This window comes from Sminthopsis crassicaudata, chromosome 3, assembly GCF_048593235.1.
Source record: "Sminthopsis crassicaudata isolate SCR6 chromosome 3, ASM4859323v1, whole genome shotgun sequence".
Classification (NCBI taxonomy): domain Eukaryota; kingdom Metazoa; phylum Chordata; class Mammalia; order Dasyuromorphia; family Dasyuridae; genus Sminthopsis; species Sminthopsis crassicaudata.
Window position 1 is genome coordinate 546,456,142 of NC_133619.1, and position 18,369 is coordinate 546,474,510.

The following is an 18,369-nucleotide window of genomic DNA, read 5'->3' on the forward strand; positions in this document are numbered from 1 at the left end:
TAATTTTCCCATCTAGGCTCATTGCACATTACTACTCTTCAGATAAAACTGTACATCAAGTAGATAACTCAAAACTGTAGAGTATCTACTATGCGCCAGGCACTCTACTAAGTTTGAGGGATATAAAGAAAGGTCTTTAAGGAGCTCATAATCTAATACAGAAGATAATAGGCAAACAACTATGTACAATCTCTCTCAGTGTCTGTCTCTCTCTCTCTCCCCCTCCACAATGTATATAAACATATGTGAAAAATATGCATATGTATGTATATATATATATATATATAAAGTTTTGTAACCTATATGATATATTACATGTATATGATATGTGAAATATAATATACATTTATAATAGATGTACATATTATAATAATATATATATGTATATGGGCTATGTAAGAGTGAATAGGGCTAGGTCTAAATTAAATTAGAATTTTCAGGAAAGTGACTTTGAGAGCTCTTTCCTCCCAGTTCTTACTCCTACTATCATGCAGTTCTGGAGTTCTGATTGTCAGGAGAAATATTTCCATGCATACACATATATTGTTTGTGCATATTGTGCATTATTCTATAATACAGATTCTACTTATATATGTGTATACATAATATGTTCACATATAATACATATGTATATATTTTTTATTTTTACGTATATATTATTACAAATTAGAGATAATTTCAGAGGGAAAAGACTACTAATAAGAGGACTGGAAAAAGTTTTTGTAAAAGGTAAAACTTGAGATTTGAAGAATGCTGAGAAATAGAGATGAGAAAGGAAAGAATTCCAATCATGGGAAATGACCAGTGAAAATGCAAAGAGTAGGGAGATAGAGTATTGTGTGTAAGGAACAGGAATAGTATCACTGACTTGTATAGTATATAGAAGGCAGTAAAATATAAGACTAGAAAGGTAGGAAAAGGTCAGATTACAAATTGTTATAATCCACCCCCAGACAAAAAAAAAATCCCTCCAAACTGCTTGCTGATCCTGTCTTAGTGACTTTGCCCAGCTATGGAACAGCTCTCATGGGTGGAATATACTCTCTCCTACCTCTGCCTCACAGAATCCCTACCTTCTTTTAAAGCTCAGCTCGAGTGCCTCCTCAAAAAGAAGCTTATCCCAATTCCTCAGCTACTGGTATTCTGGAAGTTAATTTGTAAATTTGTATATGTGATTTAAAAAATATATATATTTTTCTCTCTAATAGAGTTATGGAGATGGGAGAGGCCATATGGTGTGTGGGTCAGTTTGAAATGTGAAGCAAATGAAAAACAGTGATATTTCTGAAAAGGATGTGCAATTCTTTTGTTTTTATCTTTGTTTTCTCAGTACCTCGTGTGGTGTCTTGTTTAGTCATTTTTCAGTTGTGCCCTACTCTTTGTGACCCCCACAGGAGGTTTTCTTGGCAAAAATATTAGAGAGTTATGTCATTTCCTTCTCCAGCTCATTTTACAGATTGAGGCAAATAGGGTTAAATGATTTACCCAGGGTCACAGAGCTAATATGTATCTGCATCTGGATTTAAATTTAGGTCTTCCTGATTCCAGGTGCAGCACTCTTTACCACATAGCTGCACGGTGTCTAACATTTAGTGGATTTATGTCTAAATAGGAGTAAATGGGGCTGGCCCTAAAGGAAATTGTGAATTTCCAGGAAAATATCTCTTCCAGTTCCTACTTCTACTAGCATGTAGCTCTGGGATTCCTATAATCAGGAGAAAATTAAGTTCACCAATATCTTAGTGTGATTTAGTTGAATACTTTCTCCCTGGTCACCTGATTTTCCTGGTGCCTGCCTTCTGATTATTTTCTCAAAGAGAGTATTCATGATACATCGATGTGAGGCTTTTATATAGTATATGCAACTTTGACTCCTCACATTCCTTGCTTCTAAACCATATTTTCAAGCTTATTGTTAACCATCTTGCCAATTCCTACTTTCATTTAAGTTGCCAAGAATCAAAATATATATTGATTAATTTGTACCGTCTCTTTATATTCCTTCTCGGACCATTCTGTGTTTCTATCATTTGCAACAGATGTTGGCTTATAAAACAGATGTCAGCTTATAAACTGTAATTAGTTTACTAATGATCTTTTTAAAAAATGCTTATCAAAACTACTCTAATAGAAATATCCAAACATCTCATTAGAGTTAGATTTCTTGTTTTTAGATATTTAATAAAAACAATTTTGGCACCTTTTAAAATTGCCTCTCCAAAGAGAACTTTTGGAAATTCTTTTATTTAGTTGCAAATTTCTTTTCTCTTTTGGTTTTGTTTAGGGTGAGAACGACAGGTTCAATTCAATCCAATTCTTCTAAGAGTTGTATGACTGTTTGTGGCAGAGTATTCACATCTAAATTGATCTTTGCAGTTGGTCTATAAATTATGTTCTTATTAGTTTTTATTTTCTCTTTTCCCAACTCTTAGAGCATAACACAGAATTGATAGGGGGCAATACAGACCCATGAATCATTTTGTATTTTTGTTTGTTGTCCATATTGCCATAACTAATGAACTCATCATCAAGTTTAGCAAGTAATGAATCTTTTCATATCTAGCTAGTCTAGTCCTTGGAAAGAGGGTATGGTCTATTTCTGAATTTGTATTCAAAAGTTTTCTAGCCTGGTAGAACCTCTCACTGCTTGTGCTTCACTTACAGAGCCTAGTAGAGAACCAATTCTTGATGAGAAATTGGAGTAGAACTTTATGGTAGACTACTACAATGATACAGAAGGAAAATAAAGAGAATAATGGAGAATAAAACTGTAATTTGGGTATCTCCATCATCAAAAAATACTTTTGACTCAAATTATTTAAATTTAGAGGGTGACAGTATTTACAATCCATCAATGGGGGAAAAAACTTTGAACTTAATACCTAACTAATAAATATAACTAGTTAAAATAGTAATGTACTAGTTGATGCTAATTTTCTCTCTCCCCTGCCTCATGATCTCCTCCCTCAGTAGATCCTATACTTTTTTCTCCCTTAGTGTTTGATTTAACAACTATGGTTGACTTTGTACTCTGAATTTCAAAACATGATAGAATGGGCTCTGATGAAGAAAGAATATGAGTGAATATAGACAGAATAGATCATAAGTTGTTAAGGACACAGCCATTCATTTTAAAGTTTAAAATCTTGTAAATATGTATTTAGTTTCTTTAAAGGAGAGCATATGAAGGATTATTTTTAGAAAAATAAAGAACAATAATTCATATTTGTTTAACATTTTAGCATTAGCAAAAGAAAAGAAGAAAGACATCTCTTTTTTTGGGGGGGGTCTGCCATTTTTTAAACTTGGCTTTAGATGATTTGATTAATCTAAAATCCTGTCAGCCTCCTCCAGTCTGACTTCTCTAGATCCATTTAATTTAGCCTTTCTATCTATCTAAGTTCTCCAATTCCCCCTGATTTTATTAGCTGAGCCCTTACATACTGTCCCCAGTGAAAATTTGTTTTCTAGCCTCTTTTTGGGATACGTTGTGGACCTGTCTCTGGCTAGATCTCTACCATCAAAAGGGATCTATCTATCTATCTATCTATCTATCTATCTATCTATCTATCTATCTATCTAATTTATCTATCTATCCCTTATAAGACTCATAACTATAAGATTCAAGGAGAAAAATCCAAATGTCCTCTAAACCCTTCCTTAAACATTTTTCCCTGAGATGAAATATTTCAAATCCCTAAACATATAGAAAGTAGGAAGTAAAGTAGTCCTCTCTCTTTTTTGTTTCTTCTCAGAGTGTTAAGCATTTGCCAGAATATAGAATATAATACTCAGTGAAAGAAACTGAAAAAAATGGAGTAGGCCCTTTAAAAAGCCACAAAGACAATGAAGATGATATAAAATAAATTTATTTCCATGGTTGCTGCCTCCTAGCACCTCAGAGCTGTTTCTCAGTAGAGAAAGCTTGATAAACATTACACTGGACTGTGTTTATTCACACCAAAAAGATTGGGAGCACAAAAGATTGAATAAATAAACCGAACATATTTTCTGCCCTTTTACTGAATAGTGTCTTGTCTCATCTTTCTTGTTTTGTTTTCTTTAATTTTTGTTCTGCCTTGCCTTGTATATAAAGATATTCGATGAGCTGAATTGGAGATATTCGAATGAAGCCTTGGTAGAAGAGACCTGAGGTGGATGGGATGGAAGCAACATGTAAAGGATATAAATTTTACATTTATGAATTCGTGGGATTGGGAAGAAATTGTCCCCTCCTCTGAAAGGACTTTGTATACTTCCCATCCTGCCCCCACAATTGACCTTCTTTTATTGGAGTCAGCCTTTAGTTATTATAGTTCCCTGGGAACAATTCAGGCTGAGACTTCCCTATGGAATGTTCCTTTTGACAAACGTTTCTTCCTCCCTTCCTCATTACCTCTCTCCTTTACCCAGCTTTAATTTTTTTTTACAAATGGCCAGAATATTCCTCTTCATCAAGGCAACTCAAGAACATTCTGGTTCATGAGCTCAATAGAACCATGGTTTCACCATTCTGGAATGGGATCTCAGAGTCCATTTGGGTCAATCTCTTCATATAACAGATGGGGAAATTGCAGCCTGCTGAAGGAGAGGAAGTTGACCAAGATTGACCAAGTAGTATGTCCCAGAGCTGGGGCATTCAAACCATGCTCTTTCCTTTCTACCATACTTTTCTTATTCTCATATCTAATGAGACCCTTGGGAGTTCAGGAAGGAGGGTGATAATAATAACAATAATAATAAGTTTGCAGAATGTTTTATGAATATTATTTCATAGCAACCTTAGGAATCAGGTGCTATTATCCCTATTTTACAAATGAAGAAATTGAGTCAGACAGAGGTAAAATGACTTGGTCTGGGTCACACAGCTAATAAATGTCCAAGGTAGAATTTGAAGTTAAGGCCAGCCTGACTTAAAGTCCAGGACTTTATCCACTATGTGACCTAGTTACCTACTGTAGAGAGATATAGAGATGTATGTCTCTAAAAGAGCAACTAAGATGATCAATATGATGAAAAAAAGTAAGTCCTCTATCAATTGGGGAATGGCTGAACAAGTTGTGGCAAGTGATTGTGATGAAATATCATTGTGTCATTGAACAAGATAGTTTATGTAAATCTTTCCAGACTTTTTCTGAAACTGATTCAAAGTGAATGAGTGGAGCCAGGACACCATTGTACATAGTAACAGCAATAATTTGAAGATGATCAACTGTGGATGACATAGTTACTCTGATCAAGAATGATTCAAAACAATTCCAAAGGACCAATGATAAAAAGTACAAAAACAAAACCAAAAACTACCTCCAGAGAAACTAATGAACTCTAAATGCAGATTGAAGCATACTTTTTTGTAAACTTTGTATTTTATTTTGTTTGTATTTTTGGTGTAACATGGCTAATATAAAAGTATGTTTGAGATGATCTTACATGTAAAATCAAAATCAAAAGCCTTGCCTTCTCAAGGAATGGGGAGGAATAAGAAGAACAAAAAGAATTTGGACTTCAAACTTACAAAAAATAATTGTTAAAAATTCTCTAATATGTAATAGGGAAATATTTAATGAAATAAATTAGGTTTTTTTTTAAAGAAAACAAAAATTGGTCCCTGAAGGAAAGGGCTAATATTATTTACTTTAGCACCAAGGAGGCTCTGAGATTTATGATGATATTTTGGCATTTATCTAGAAGAAACAAACCAGTTGTTTTTCATTTCACAGAAGGCGGGACCAGAGGAAATAGAGTTTAAATCTCAGCAAGAGAAAGCATAGTTAGACTCAGGAAAGAAATTGCCTTCATTGTCTTACTGAGTCTCATCAAGCTGGCATCTGTTCCTCAAAGTGGCAGTTTGCAGCCCTTGAAGGAAATTCATTTTTACCTTGTTGTGATTGAAGAATCATGACTTGCAAAGAAATCTGCTCTCTGAATGAACAATATATTGCCAGAACCAGTTACAGATAAAACCATTTGAAGCCATTTGAAAATAAAAAATTATATATACACATATATGTGTATATAAATAAATACTATGAAGCCCAGAAAAACAATTTTAAAAGCAAATCATTTATAATGCAGATTTTGCAGTTAATTTCAAACAACATAATTCCTACCAGCCTCTTTTTCTTCTTTGTATGTGCAGATGGCACAGCTGAGGGAATACAATGCTGCAAACTTCTAAGAGTTTTTTTAATCAAAATGTCAACTAGCACAAAGTCTAATATCACTTTGGTAGAAAGGAAAGAATACATATTTGGAGTCAGAGATCTTGATTTGATCTTTGCACTGCTGCTCATTACCTGAATGACTTTTGGAAGGTAACAAAATCTTTCTGGGTCTCAATTTTCTTTTCTGTAAAATGTTCTCCAAGACTTATACCCTCCCTTTCAGATTCAAATCTATGCTTCTATAATAATTTTAGTTAATCTGATACTAGATCCATGAAGCCAAAGTTAATTTGGCAAGTTTAATCACCTCATTAAAAATAAGTTATAACGGTACCTGTGATTTCTAAGACTGACAAGTTCTTCAGTCCTAGGGAGGGTCTTTTTTTTTTTTGTATTCAGCACAGCATTCCCACTCAGAAAGCAGTAATTGGCTCTGCAGTGGAAAATTAATTATGATCTAGTGGGTCATTTCTCCCCAATTAGCATTCCTAGTAACTGGTCACTCCAGAGAGCTAAGCACTGGGCAATAACTATGAGTGTAAAGACAGAATAATATAGGCTAGCATTCAAATCTTAGAGCACTACCTCTATAAGATGATAGAGATACATCTAGGTAACTGTATTGATCACTAAGATGGTGAAGGAACACCAGTTATTGATAAGGGCAAAGGAAAAAGAGAACAGTAACTTCCAAATCTTTGAGGTTTAAATTGATGGATGAATGGAGATCAGTCCTTGTTTTAGAAAGGGGGCTATCATCTCTGAGGCCAAATAGGAACCAAGAAGTTGTTAAGCTCTTAATGGATATCTTTTAGTATTCTACCAGGAGATCTTAATCTGGGGTCCATGAACATGTCTTTTCCCAAAGAGATTGTAGATGGTTTTCAGCAGGGAAAAGTTATGGATGGGAAAAGTTACATCTTTATTTCAGGCAACTGTAATCCTATATATTTTATGTTATGCACTTAAAAGCATTTTTCATAAGCTTCACCAGTCAAAAGAGCCACAACATATAAAAAGATTAAGAATCCCTATGCTACATATATTGTAGACCTGTTCCTCTTCCTGGAGACTTATATTAACCTCAACCAGGAATTTGGAGATTTGGAGGGGAATGGATGGGGCATCTCTGGTAAGCTGGGTTGCTGGAACATAGCTTCCTGCATAGACTTGGCAGTATGACCAAAGAGTAGTGTGTTTCTGCACCCTGGGAGATAATATTTGATGGTACCAGCTGTTGTGCTCCTCCCTATGTTGTCCACAGAGTAACAGGTATTCAGACACTACCTGAACTTCAAAAATTGGCATTGTAAAGATGGGGAAAGAACTGGGATCTCTGTTTTTATTGTTATTCAGCTGTTTGAATTAGCTAGTCATGGCAAAGATACATGGTCATTGGATTACCAAATTTAAACATCAATTACATAAATAATCTTCCTGCAATATATGTTCATGAAAAGTTATAAAATTACACTTTTATAAACTGAATATTGAAAGGAACCCAATGATGAATCTTTTTCTAAACTGAGGGATAATTTGTATGTTATAACACTTCTATCTAATTTCTCAGGTAGATTTGGAGAATCCCTTGAGGAAGGGTGGCATTTATTCTAAGGAGGGTGGATCTCAGAGGTGATTAAAACAAAAATGATGAAAGAAAACATAATAAAAGTTGAGAAAGAAAGAATAAAAACCTGTGATTGGTCACTGAGAAAGGGAAAAAGAAGAAAGATAGGAAGAAGAAGAAAATGGCATCAAATTTATAACACTGGTACAGAGTATACTCCTTTCTCACACTTTTTTTCTTTATAAAAATGGAACCAGAAACAGAAGAAAGCAAAGTGTAGAGAATAGGAAAATGCATTATTAATGGTGATTAAAACTGTGAAGGTACAAACAAAACAAATGTAACTAAAATTATGTTAAAAGGTAAATGGGGAAAAGGGGAAAACTGGATGGCATAATGGAAAGAGCACTAGGCTTGGAACCAAGAAGACTTATCTTCATAATTATTTTCAAATCTGGCCTCTGACAATTAATTAGCTGTAAAACTGTGAACAAGTCACTTAACCCTATTTGCCTCAGTTAATTGTAAAATGAGCTGGAGAAGAAAATGGCAAACCACTCCAGGACCTTTGCTAAGAAAACTGAAAATGGACCATGAAGACTCTGATAAAACTAAAATGGTCCAACAACAAAATGGAAGAAAAAAATCTTCTTTATAAGATAAGCAATAAGCTTATCTTATAGTGATCTCATTAATTTTTAAACATTTTTTTCTAATTACATTTTACAACAATTTTAAACATTTATTTTAAAATTTTATTAAAGTTTTTATTTTCAAAACATATGCATGGATAATTTTTCAACATTCCCCCTTGCAAAACCTTATGTTCTAATTTTCCCCCCTCTTCCCCTTCCCTCCTCTCCTAAATGTCAAGTAATACAATATATGTTAAACATGGTAGAAATATATGTTAAATCCAATATTTGCATACATATTTATATAATTATCTTGCACAAGAAAAAATCAAATGAAACAGGAAAAAAATGAGAAAGAAAATAAAATGAAAGGAAACAACAAAAAAAGTTAAAATGCTATGTTGTGAACCATATTCATTTCCCACAGTCCTCTTTCTGGGTGTAAATGGCTCTCTTCATAACAAGATTATTGGAACTGGTCTAAATCATCTCATTGTTGAAGGGAATCATGTTCATTAGAATTGATCATCATATAATCTTGTTGTTGCCATATACAATGATCTGCTGGTACTGTCCATTTCACTTAGCATCCTTTCATGTAAGTCTCTGTAGGCTTCTCTGAATTCATCCTGCTGATCCTTTCTTACAGAACAATAATATTCCATAGCATTCATATACTATAACTTATTCAGCCATACTCCAACTGTTCACTGATGAACATTCACTCAGTTTCCAGATTTTTGCCACTCTCAAAAGTGCTGCCACAAGCATTTTTGCACACATGGATCTCTTTCCCTCCTTTAAGACCTTTTTGGGATATAAGCCCAGTAGAAATACTGCTGGATCAAAGGGTATGCTGTTTGAAAACTCTTTAGGTATAGTTCCAAGTTGCTCTCCAGAATGGTTGGATCCATTCACAATTCCACCAACAATGTATCAGTGTCCCAGTTTTCCCACATCCCTTCCAACATTTGTCATTATCTTTCCTGTCATTTTAGCCAATCTGAGAGATGTGTAGTAGTATCTCAAAATTCCCTTAATTTGCATTTCTCTGATCAATAGTGATTTAGAGCTCCTTTTCATATGACTAGAAATGGTTTCAATTTCTTCATCTGAAAACTGTTCATATCCTTTGACCAGTTATCAATTAGAGAATGGCTTGAATTTTTATAAATTTGAGTCAATTCTCTATATATTTTAGAAACGAGACCTTTAACAGAACCCTTGAATATAAGAATGTTTTCCCATTTTATTGCTTCCCTTCTAATGTTGTCTACATTAGTTTTGTTTATATAAAACCTTTTTAACTTAATATAATCAAAATTATCTATTTTGAGATCAATAATGAACTCCAATTCTTCTTTGGTTATAAATTCCTTCCTCCTCCAAAGATATAAAAGGTAAACTATCCTGTTCTTCTAATTTGCTTATAACATCACACTTTGTATCTAAATCATGAGCCTATTTCAATATTATCTTGATATATGGTATTAAGTGTGGGTCAATGCCTAGTTTCTGTCACACTAGTTTCTAATGTTCTCAGCAGTTTTTCTCAAATATTGAGTTCTTATCCCCAAAGCTGGGATCTTTGGGTTTGTCAAATACTATATTATTACAGTCATTAATTATTTTGTCCTGCAAGCCCAACCTATTCCACTGATTGACTGCTCTTATTTCTTAGACAGTACCAAATGGTTTTGATGACTGTTGCTTTATAATTTAGTTTTAGATCTGGCACAGCTCGGCCACCTTCATTTGCATTTTTTCATTAATTCCCTTGAAATTCTTGACCTTTTATTCTTCCAGATGAACTTTGTTGTTATTTTTCTAGATCTGTAAAATAATTGCTTTAGAGTTTGATTGGTATGAAATTAAACAAGTAAATTAATTTAGTTAGTATTGTCATTTTGATTATATTTGCTCGGCCTACTCATGAGCACTTGCTATTTTTGCAATTGCTTAAATCTGACTTGATATGTGTGGAAAGTGTTTTGTAGTTGTGCTCATATAGTTCCTGACTTTGCCTTGGCAGGTATATTACCAAATATTTTATATTATCGACAGTTATTTTAAATGAAATTTCTCTTTGTATCTCTTGCTGCTGGACTTTCTTGATAAAAAAGCTAATGATTTCTGTGGATTTATTTTGTATCCTGCAACTTTGCTAAAGTTGTGGATTATTTCTAATAGCTTTGTAGTTGATTATCTAGAGTTCTCTAAGAATACCATCGTATCATCTGTGAAGAGTGATAATTTGGTTTCTTCATTACCTACTCTAACTTCTTTAATCTCATTTTCTTCTCTTATTGCTTATTTCTAATACAATATTGAATAGTAATGGTGACAGTGGGAAAACTTATTTCATCCTTGATCTTATTGGGGTTCTAGTTTGTCCCCATTACATATGATGTTTGCTAATGGTTTTAAATAGATGTTACTACTCATTTTAAAGAAAAGTCCATCTATTCCTATATTTCTGATGGAAAGACCAGAGCTGAACAAAAAATTTGACCTCCAAATATAAAACTCAAGAGAAGCACAAAAAGGTAAAAAGGAAAGAACTCTTGAGGACCACATCTCTGTTATGGTAGTCATAGAGAGTGCAGGTATAATTTGATTTTACGTGATAATATAAAAAAGAAATTAGAGGTGGAAAGGAGTTTGTAATGGAAAAAGAGAAAAATGGAGATAAAATGAGGGAAATTGAATCTCATGAAGAGGCAAAGAAAGCTATTATAATGGAGAGAAATAACAGAGGGGGATGGAAATTGTGTGAATCTTACTTTCATCAGATTTGGCTCAAAAGAGAGCATGTTAGAATATTTGGCTTCACAGAGAAACTTGTCTCACCTTATAGGAAGTGGAAAGGAGAAAAGAAAGGGGGAAACAACTAATAGAAGGGAAAACAGCAGTAGTAAGAGAAATGTATAAGAAAGTGGGAGGGGCTAAAAAGGGGGAGACCTTCTTAAGGGAAGTGGTGGTCAGAAGCAAAATACTGGGGAGGAAGGAAAGGGGGAAAAGAAAGAGAAAAGCACAATTTGGGGGTAAATAAGATGGTAGGAAAGACAGAATTAGTCATTTTCTCCAAAGATCTGTCATACCTAACTTTTCTAAAATTCTATTTTCTTCCTTAACTTCTTTCTTATTTATTTTGTGGTTCTATTTATCTTGTTCTGAGAGAGCAAGGTTGAGATCCTCCACTATTATTGTTTTGCTGTTTCTTCTTGCAACTCTCTTAACTTCTCCTTTAGGAATTTAGATGCTATACCTCTTGGTGCATATATATTTAGTATTGATATTACTTCATTATCTATGGTACCCTTTAGCAAGATATAGTTTCCTTCCTTATCTCTTTTAATTAGATCTATTTATCCTTTTGCTTGATCTGAGATCAGGATTGCTACCCTTGCTTTTTTTTTTTTTTTTTTTTTAACCTGAAGCATAATAGATTCTGCTCCAGCCTTTTACCTTTACTCTATATGTATCACTCTGATTTAAATGTGTTTCTTGTAAACAACAAATTGTAGGATTCTCACTTTTAATCCAGTTTGCTATCTGCTTCTGTTTTATGGGAGAGTTCACCCTATTCATATTCACTAGTATGTGGTAAGTGTCTGAAATTGGATTTGAACTCTGCTCCTCTTGACTTCAGGGCTGGTGGTCTATCCATTATGCCATCTAATTGCCTTTCTACTCATTATTCCTTATAACACAGTATTCTATTTCAATCACATATCACAACTTGTTCAGCCTTTTCCCAGTTGTTGGGCTTTCTCTCATTCCCAATTCTTTAATACCAAAAAAGATCTTGTACACATAGGTTTTTCCATTCCCCTCTCCTTTTAAGAAAATCTCTTTGGGATACAGACCTAATAATAATATCACTGGATCAAAAAGTGTGTATAATTTGACTTTTGGACTTAGTTCTAAATTGCTCTCCAGTATGGTTGGATCAGTTCACAGCTCCACTGTGTCCCAGTGATTTAGTGTCCTGGTCTTCTTATACGCTCTCCAATATCTGTTGTTTTCCTTTTCTGCCATATTAACCAATCTAATAGGTATAAGGTTTAAAGGTATAAGTTTTAATTTGTATTTCTCTAATCAAATAGAATTTAGAGAATTTTTCTATGTGTCTTCTGATAGCTTTGATTTCTTCTTTTAAAATTGCCTGTACATATCCGTTGTCTATTTATCAATTGGGGAATGTAAAGATCTCATTTCTAAGACATATAAGGAATGAATTTAAATAGATAGAATGAATCAATCATTATTATTTTGATAAATGATCAATTCTGATCAACACCATGACCATACATGATTCTAAAGGATTTATGATAAAACATCCTACCCATTTCCCAATTGAAAAGTGATTATTCTTTTTAAAAAGATTTTTAAAAAAAATATGGCTAATATGAGATTTTGTTTTGCTGAATTATATGTGTTTATTTTGGGGATTTTGTTTTTCTTTCTTTCTTAATGTGAAATAAGAGTGGGAAGGAGAGAATGAGAATATTATTTGAAATAAATAACATTCAATTAAAAAGAGAGAAACAAAAATAATATTTTTGTCAATAGATGGTAAAATAAAAAAATGGGAAACTTCATTTCTCTCAGTTATAATTACCATAGTTAACGATTTTGCTTAACTTTTTATAAGAAGGGACTATGGGTATATCTTTTTTTGAGAAATGGCTAGTGTAAAAATAAAATGTGTTAACATAAAAATTACACAACTGTGCAATAGTCTTAGAGAACAAAGGAAAACATATCTACCCTCAAAGAGTTTGCAATCTAGATGAGATATCTATGACAATACTTAGAATTCTAGAGTTGCAAGGAACTTCAGAAATCACATAGCTCAACTCTTACAATGCATACATGATCTACTGAAGTAAGCCATTCCATTAGTTGTCCAGTTGTTACAGTCATGTCCTTCTTGTTGTGACCTTGTTTTGGGGTTTTCTTGGCAAAAATGCTAAAGAAATTTGCCACTTCCTTCTTTAGATCATGTTACAGATGAGGATCTTAGGCAAACATGATTAAGTGATTTGCATAGGATCACATAGCCAATAAAAGTCTGAGGCCAGATTTTAATTCAGGAAGAGGAGTCTTCCTCACTGCAGGCCCCATACTTTTTCCATTCTATCATCTAACTTCCCCATTCTATTTTTGGATAGTTCTAAAGAAGGTCTTCTTTATATTGGACAAAAATCTAAATCCTATAACCTCCCCACAGTGATTCTCTATGGGACCAGCGGAGTAAGCGCAATTCTTTTCCCCACTTCTTCCATAATGTGGAACATAATGTTTAAAATTATCAGTATATGCATATCCATTAGACTGTAAATTCCATAGGGATAGGGAATGTATTTTATCAGATCTTTTTATCTACCCTTGTTTTTGTTAAATCTTGGTTCATAGTTGGAACCGAATAAATAGTTGTTGATTTTAATTGCATTCTTCAGATAAGCATGTTCACTTCTAAATCTTCTCTTCTCCAGGTTAAAATCCCTGTTTTTCCTATTTTCATCCTCATATAGCATTCTTTCTTCACAAAACTGGCTGTCCTCATTTGAATATGTTCCAGCATTGTAATGTCCTTCAGTCCTGGGGTATCTGGCATGGAATACACTGAGAAAGAGTAGTTTAATCAGGATAGAGAACTCTAAGAATATTGTTTCTCTTAGCCAGGTACTATATACTTCTATTCACAAAGCCTCTGTTTCTGATGTTTTATTTTGAATAATTTATACACTTCCATTGTAACACTCCAATCATTAATTCAATCCCACTAAATCTTGGTGATATATGTGTATGTGCATTTTTCCTTCCTTAGCAGAGTAAAAGCTCTGTGTTTCAGTTTGAGTTTATAGCTTTTTCAGCTTAATTTTTTATAGCTTTTCCTTGATTGAAGAACATGACTGCTTTTAAGACACTGGGTACACTACTTTAAATGTAATTTGTGGGCCCACCTGCTATTTCAAAGTATTAAAAGTTTTTTAAAGGCTGTATGTTTTGTGAACGCACTGACTAAATTATATAGTTCATAGACCCACTGATGTGTTTCCAAATATGTGCAAAAAGAAACTGCATCTCACCATAGTTATACCAATGTTTAATTGCTTCTAGATTCAAAGCAGGAAAGAAGCAAGCATTTTTCAGTCCTGCTCTTTGCCAGACACTGTACTAAGTAGTTTTCCAAAAATTATCTCATTTGATTGAAAAGTAAGACTTTCTCTACCTTCAAAGAATTTACATTTAAATGATCCTCCCTCTTGTATGTTTGTAAGTACTGGATTGTCCCTTCTTGGAGGTTAATAATCAATTGTCAAATACAGTGAGTATTCCTAGATGACTGTCATGATCCCTTCCTACTCTCAAATTCAATAATTCTATTATGGATTTAGGAGCCACTTGTTTAGAAAAGTAGAAATATTTAATCATGAAATCTTTTAGTTAAAAAAGATCTCAGTGATTATCTATCTAATTCTTATGTCTTGAATGAATACTTTCTACAAAATGCTGAGTAAATGGTTATCCAGACTGCTTGAATACTCCCTGAGAAAAGAGAACTTATTGCTGCAAGAAGAAGGGTTGTTGTTGTTGTTGTTGTTGTTGTTGTTGTTGTTGTTGTTGTTGTTTTGCACAGCTGTAATTTTGGTAAGGGGCAGCTGTGTGGCATGATAGAGTGCTAGACTTGCAGTCAGGAAGACTCAATTTCCTGAATTCAGATTTGGTCTCACTCACTTCCTATCTATCTGAACCCAAGCTAGTAATTTCATCTTGCCTGTCTCAGTTTCCTCATCTGTAAAATGAACTGGAGAAGGAAATGGAAAAGCACTCCAGTATCTTTGCTCAGAAAAACTCTAATGGGGTCACAAAGTATAAGACATGACTGAAAAATGATTGAACAGCAGCAGCAGCAACAATTTGGATAAAATTGTTCTTCATATTAAATTTAAAGGTATGTCTCCTTATAATTTCTACCTGCTGTTTCTAGTTCTTCCCATTAAAGTAACACAGACTAAATCCTTTCTGAGACAGGGAAGACACTGGCATAGGATCTCTCAGCATGCTATGCCCCCAACAAAGAAAGTGCAAGCTTTCAGTAACTAAAAAAAAAAAAAAGTGAGATGTACAAATTTAGAGATATTTTCTCTCTAGTTGTTCCAATGGATTATTTTATCTGACCTGTGACAGGGCTTTCTGAGCTCATCTTGATTTGATCAGCCACAGATGGACACATTGCACCTTGACCCTAGCACATGGTGGTCCTCTTCAAGAACTAAGGACAACCACCACTAGTTCTTTCATTAAAGCAACATATAGTAAATCTAAAACTACTTCCCCATGAAATAGGAAGCTATTAAAATATCAAAGCACCCGCCTTCCCAAGTCTTCCTCCAGATTAAACATGTCCAGTTCCTTTAAATCACCTATATATTTAGATGGTTTTGGTTGCTCTCACTCTCTTGGTTTATCATAATCAAAAGAAATAGGTATGGTAATAACAAAAATATTAAAGAGTAGGACTCTTTATCTTGACTAGATCGCTATGTAATTCTGGGCAAGTCATGGGATTATTGGAACTAGAGTTAAAATAAATTTTGAAGGTCATCAGGACCAACCTCCTCATTTTATAAAGAAAGAACCTTCAAATGCAGAGAGGTCCAATGATTTTCCCAAAGTCAAGCTTATAATAAGTAGTTTAGTGAGGATTCAAACTTAGTCTTTGACTACAGAGTCATCATTCTTTGCATGCTATACCAAAGGGCTTCCCAAGTCATTCAATTTTGTCATCTGAGAAGCAGAGAATCCAATGAAATAATAGCTAGAAAATATTTGGTAATTATAAGATGCTCTATAAATCTCTGTAGAAATATTAATTGTCATTATTATTGTCCACATGATTGAGTAGGCATTGTCATGGGTCTTTGTCCAGTTTATTCAGTTCTTTGTTCTAGCATGTTTATGTTTCTTTGATTAAGTGAGGATTGTTCATCTTGGTGATTATTTTTATATTGACTCCACATTGATGGAGATCGATAATTAATGACAAAATAAATTTATATGCCTGAAGTGGTAAGCTAAAGAAGGACAGGAGCCAGAAAGAAAGGTGGTTTTACAGAGACTTAAAGTTAGTTCATTTAGCTTACTGTGTGTCTTCAAAGACTCTAGAAAAGACAGTGGATGATGACAACAGTGGGAACGCAAACTGGCAGGAAGTGGAGTGTGAGGGCCAAAGTGACAGCGTTCTTTGACTAAGCCTCTTGTAGGTATCAGAATTCCTAATACATAAAGTTCCTGGACAACAATATGGTGTTCTTGAATTAGGCAGGAACACAAGCTGAGGAACAACAGGAGACAGAATCAGACTGTGAAGGAATTCTCAGACCTTTCCCTTTATTGTTATTGTCAGCTATGTCCCTTGCCCGTGTGTAGGTTGCAGAGAGAGATCTACTTTCCCATTGACCCCATTTGCTATGGAGAAGTCTAGAGAGTTGTGTTTATGTACACACACACACACATACACACACATGCTTAGAAATAGATGCTTAGCAGAGAGGAGTTTATTTAACTATACTATTAAGTCATTTTCCCTTTGACAAAGAGCCTCTGTACAAGGTTGCATTATAAGTCTGAGGGACTGTCTAGGTCCTGAAGAAGACAGAGGTTCCCTAAGGGTAAACAGGAGCTACTATAGCTATTTATGGTATATAAGAGATAAAAGAGAGAGATAAAAAAATAATTTTCTTTTTACTGATGTTTGTGTGATATTCAATATTTTGTTAGTTTGTTAGAGTGCTTGTATAGAATCTCTTTCTTTCTCCCTATATCTGTCCCTGTTCCTCCCTCCCTACCTCCCTCTCTCTTCCTCTATCCCTCTCTTCCCCTTCCCCTTCTCTTTCTCTTTTCTCCTTTCCTCTCTCCCTCTCTTTCTCTCCCTCTCTTCTCTCTCTCTCTCTCTCTCTCTCTCTCTCTCTCTCTCTCTCTCTCTCTCTCTCTCTCTCTCTCTCTCTCTGTCTCTGTCTCTCTCTCTCTCTGTCTCTCTCTCTCTCTCTGTCTCTGTCTCTCTCTCTCTCTGTCTCTCTCCTCCCCATCTGTCTCTGTATCTGTTTCTGTCTCTCTCTCAAATCAGATTCTCAAAACATAGATAAAACCTATAGAAGCCAACTTATGACTCCAGAGGAACTTCCTGGATGTAGGCTTGAGCCAAAAAGAATGTAGCCTCTCTCATTCCCCTCATCCCCCTTCTTCCCTCCCTTTCATAAATTTCAGATTATATTAATTTAGAGCCTCAGTTCTGGGCTTACTTATATTATTATTTCAGATATCTTGAGTAACCTGTGTGGTGAAGTAAAAAAAAAAACCCAACAACTTTAATATGAAGATAGAAAGAACTCATAAATACAAATGTTTAAAAAGAATACATATATAAATAATATTTATATACGACTTATAATACATATATGTACACATATATGCAATGCATACAATAATGCATATTATTTATATCGTATTTATATATAAATATGTGTGTATATACATATATACACACATATTTGTGTATAATGGTAGCCATCTGGGGTGGGGGAAGGGAGAGGGAAGGGAAAGAAAAAAAGATATTTACATGATAACTTTATTATATATTTTAAAAGGATTAGCAAATTGTACATAATAAATTTTCACATGAAATAATCTTTTTATTATACTATGTTATGGAAATGCTTGTTTTAGTTTATAAGTTTAAAATAAAATAAATAAACATTCATCTAAACAAATTAATTGAGCAAACAGGATTTCAGAGGCCATGATTAATGTATATGAGAACAAATTGCTTCAGTACCTTTAGAAACGATCATTAGCATACAAACAATTTATAGGCTAATTGAAAAATTATTCTTATCTATTTATTGAAGCAGGTCTTCAAAGAACCTCTGCTTAATACTACTTTGTTAATCAATATGAAGTTTTGGAGTATACTTGAAAGCAGTAAAGCTTA